Raw genomic sequence first — 5,188 nt, 5'->3', positions numbered from 1 at the left:
CTTTCGCCTCTGTGGACATTTATTTGGTGAGACCTGAGCACAAGGCCATGGACAGCATGACAACTGAGCCTTCACATTCAGCATTGATGTACTCATGGTCAATTCCACATCTCTAATTCTTTCCCTAAGATAATCCTTGTGATGCCTTCTTTGGGGGCACTGGCCCCAGGGGAACCACAAACAGTGAAGGTGCCCAAGTCATTTCTCCTTGAAAGGTGAGCAGTTTCAGACTTATTTAGTTTAAGACTCTCCCCTGGTGACAGTTTAATAAGTCACAAGCCTGCAGGGCATGCTCAGGGCACCGGTGTCAGACCTGGACCAGTGTCTCATGTGCACCGTGTTCCCTGATGTCACAAGAACCCCATGAGAGCTGCAGTAACACGGGAAAGGGAGAGTGCTGGAGGGTTTAAATGCTTGGACTCTGAATCCCAGGAGCCTGGGTTTAAATCTTGGGTCTATAGCTATTAGAACTTTCTGTGCCTTAATTTTCTCATTTGTAAAATGGACTTACAGTGACACGTCTCCAGGAGTCGTGTGGATGAGCTGAGATATTAGTACATGCAAGTCCCCAACAGTATCAGCATCTACTGTTGGCAGCTCCACTTTAGAAATAATAGAGAACATGCACTCACGTGTACACACACACACACACACACACACACACGTGTATATATTTCTACAAACATGAATATAAAGCAAAATGTTCAGTGTGTGGTAAGTGGGTAAAAAACTAAATGTATATTTTCTATTTTCGGTAATGAATGCACTTACAGTAAAAGCTTGCATATATTAGAACAAAAACAATGCCTCATTTAAAATTGGAAAGGATTTTTTTGTTTATTTGCAATCAGCTTCAGTTTCTGTGACACAGGTGGCTTTGGAGACCAAATACAGGTTCCCAAGGGGAAACAACACAGGACCCACCAGATACAAGGAAGAGGAAATTTAATTTCCATCTACTTGATTCTCAGGAAATTGACCAGACCTCTTTAGGGCAAATACCTGGGCCTCTACTTAGAGATCTGGAACTGTTTCTGTGTATGGAAAGCACAGAGGCAAAGGGGAGACTAGCAAATGACCCAGAGCCGTGTGGGCTGATTTCAGGGCCAGGCACTCCTAGCCGGGCACTCCTCAGCCCCTCCCTTCCCCAACCCAACCTGGGCAGCCCTGCGGGCTCTGTTCTGCACTGGCAGGTGCAGAGAGGGGGAGGGCGGTGGTGCAGGGGACAGTGTGGGGGGCAGGAGGGTGCTGGTGCGGAGGTGGGGTTTTCTTTTCTCGGGCTTTTTTTGTCTATGTGCTCTGTCAAATGTGGTTGATTGGTGGAAAATGTTTGAAGTCAAACCGGCCCCCACTGGTTGGGACTGTGCAAGGGGTAGTAGGTTTTGTCAGATAAAATAAGGGCAGTTAGACCACAGCCAAGTTTGCTCTTTTCCACAAGGCCACGGCTGATGAAAAGAAAATATCCATCTGCACAGACGTAGGACTGCTGTCAAACATACTCCTAGGCTGTGGTCGAGGGGTTCCCCTGTTTTATATCAAGTTCATTCCAAGTAGCTGCTTCATGAGTTGGGAATCGTATGACCAAGACTGTTGAGACACTGAAACTTCAGTCCGGTCCAATGACAGTATTCTGAAGGACACAGCACGCAGACTTCTTCTAGCCCTCGAAGGATCTGTACTTTTCCATGGCATGTGATTTATTGAGGCTCCTATTTTTCAGTCTCATTTCTTGGTGTAGACAGGTTTCCAGAAGACCAGTGCCCATGAACCTATGAGCACAGGTAGACTGAGGACATCACAACAGAGGTGCTTCTATCCTCACAAGAACACAGACATAGGGAAGCTCTGAGTCTACTATGTAATTGAATGTCATATATTGACTCATCTAAGTCCCTCTACAGGACAGATGACTGTAGAGTTGAGCTTCATTAGAGCAAGCTTAATATAAGACAGGCACATCAGCTAGGTGGGATGGGGGTCCAGCAGAGGAGGGTTGTTCAGCAATGTGAACCCAAGAGTAAGTGTCTCCACCCCCACCCCACCGGAACATGGTACAGAGAGGGGGCCCAGTCCTGAGACCCAATCTGACCAGTCCTTGGAGAAACAAAACTCTATTGTTGAGGCCGCTGCTTTAGGCTTTCAAGGTTTGACTTACTGCACATTCTCACCATAGATTTCATTTCCCTTCTTCTGTGCTTGAGAGCAAACTTCTGGGTGAGCTTTGGCTTCCATGAACATGGGCCACAAGCTATTGGTTCAGCTCAAGGTAAATTATACACTGACATCCAGCTTAGGCATCATCTGTGGGCCTGTTATATATGTGACTCCACTCCTGAGACAGGGGAATCTAAATCTGACCACACCACTGAGTTGCTGAGATTTGAGTCCAAAGTCCAGAATCTGCAGACATTCCTCACCCCTTTCTCCACCATAAGATGCTCTTTCTGGCTAAGCCTCAGGTTCCCCCAGCCCTCTTGATGGCACTTCTGTCACTCGGTCCATTCTTAGAACAAGCCTAGACGGAGCTGATCTGACCTGCACAAATGCACATTTGACCCTGTCGTTACACCCTGTAGTTAACTCCTGAGGAAACATCTCTGACAAAAAAAAAATAATACTTCTTTTCCATTATGTACCTTAGCCTTCCAAAAAATAGAAGAAAATCTAAATGTCTGAGAGCAGAAGAAAAGTTAAATAATTATTTTACGTCCATGAAATAATCGGCGGTCATTTAAAATTATGTGTGTAGTTTACACATCATGGAAAATGCTCACCTGTGAAGCAAAAGTAAATATGCAGTGAAAAAATTTTATATCCTTTTGGAATATATTTATAAAAATAAAAATCCAAATCCATAGGTGAAAATCAGAAAGACAAGAAGAAAATAACCAGATGACTTCGATGATGCCTGGATATTCCAAAGTTTTTGCAAAAAACTGACTTCATTACTTTTAGATTATAATTTTTAAAACAGTGAATAAATATATGGATGGTATGGCCACAATAATGTGAAATTACAAACACAAAATGAGTTGGGGACAAATGAAGCTGTCGACACTGATTTGGCCGAGTATTTTGAAGGACTGTTTCTTTGACTCTTGTTCTCCAAACATTTTTATAAGAAGTGTGTCCTAGTCTCACATTCAGGGAAGAGAAAAAAAAAAAAGTGGTCGTTGGAAGACCGAGGGAGCAGGTTAGGGACAGAGCATCCTCACAGGCAAAGGAAACAGCCTGCTTCACAGCTGCTTTCCTCTTGTGAGATAACACACCTCGAATAGGACATTTTCTTTTCCTGAAAATGCTGCATTAGAGCCAGAACAAATCTGGTCCACGAGAATGAACAGCAGAGAATCTTAAGAAAAGATTGTGTCCCACATCTTAACCTATAAACGTCACACAGTTCAGGTGAAGTTTGTGCGACATAAATAGATTAGAGTATGGCTGTTGGAAGGCTTCCCTTTCCAGCCTATTCCACTGCTGTAGACACACGGGGGCGGATGAAATGCCTTCCCACTTGGACAGGAGTCTAAGGAAGATGGTCTTACCACGTCTTCCTGTTTCTGGGCTTGCTCCCCACCTGTCAAGTTAATGGCACTTGAGCCACAAGAAGCCGAAACGTCTTGGAATTGAGAGGGCTAAACAAAGCCAAACATTTATTTAATACATAACATGTATGCTTTGCATAATTTAATAGTGATGTAAGGCAGGCCTTACAAATGGAGATATAGATATAGATATAGATGATATAGATATAGATATAGATATATAGATATAGATATATCTATAGATATAGATATAGATACAGATACCAAGGAGAAATAACTTAGACGTTGCTGGAGGAAATGGAACACGGACAGCAACTTTGTAGAACATTTTGACAACTACTTAAAAATTAAATAGAAACTCACCAAAGACCCAGGAAATCCTCTGCTAGAAATCTGTCTAAGACAAACAACAACAGCGGCACCTGGGTGGCTCAGTCAGTTGAGCGTCTGACTTCAGCTCAGGTCAGGATCTTGTGGTCCTTTGAGTCCCGCGTCCCGCTCGCTGCTGTCAGGCTGTTGGTGTAGAGCCTGCTTGGGATCCTCTGTCCCCTTCTCTCTGCTCCTACCCTGCTTGCACTTCCTCCCCTCCCCCCCCCAAAAAAAGAAATATGAAAACAAAAGTCCGCACAAAGACATGAGGGTCAAAGTTTATTGCAGGTTAATCATAATAGCAAAAATTGGCTATAATTCCGACGTTCATCCACTGGTGGATTGTCAAAATGCTGTCATCCACTCAGTGGACTGGTATTCAGCAATACAAAGGGACAAACTACTTATGCATGCAACATGAATGACCCTCAAAAACATTATGCTAAGTAGTAGCCAGATGTAAAAAACTACACGTTCACATTGTATGATTTAATTTACATTTATTGTCTAGAAACTGCAAATTTACAAAACAGAAAGCCAATCGGTGGTTGATCTAGGACTGGAAGTAGGAGCAAGGATTACGTGCAAACAAAGACACTATCTGGATGAGAAAATTGCTCTGCAATTGTGCTGTGACTTAGTTTAAGAAGTATAATTTACTCAGGGCACCTGGGTGGTTCAGTTGAGCGTCCGACTTCAGCTCAGGTCATGATCTCATACTCTGTGAGTTCGAGCCCCACGTCGGGCTCTGTGCTGACAGCTCAGAGCCTGGAGCCTACTTCGGATTCTATGTCTCCCTCTCTCTCTGACCCTCCCTTGCTCATGCTCTGTCTCTCTCTGTCTCAAAAATAAATAAAAGCATAAAAAATTTTTAAAAAAGGAGTATAATTTACTAAGACCTGCAATCACACATTTATAATGGACTAATTTGATGCTATGCAAACTATACCTAATAAGCTGTTTTTTGTTTTTTTTTTTTTTTAAATCAAGTGATATCTTCAGCAGTGATGTCTCCATTCTTTTTAAAATTTTTATTAAGAATCTGAAAAATTGGGTTTCGGATCTACTGAAACATTCGGTGACTCTATAGTTGGTAATTTACGCAAGAACACTTCAGAAGGATTAAAGCCTCCCCGCCCCCCCCGCCCCCAATTCACTGTCTTCAGCCCCTAAATGCAGACTGGACCAAAGTGGGCTTCTCCGTGGTGCCCGATCCCTGACTGGCTACTCATGCTACCCCTCCTCCCTCGGTCTAGCAGGTCAGCGACCCACCT

Source organism: Herpailurus yagouaroundi, unplaced genomic scaffold (assembly GCF_014898765.1).
Source record: "Herpailurus yagouaroundi ecotype Mexico unplaced genomic scaffold, PumYag 100, whole genome shotgun sequence".
Taxonomy (NCBI): domain Eukaryota; kingdom Metazoa; phylum Chordata; class Mammalia; order Carnivora; family Felidae; genus Herpailurus; species Herpailurus yagouaroundi.
This window is presented reverse-complemented; position numbering follows the sequence as displayed.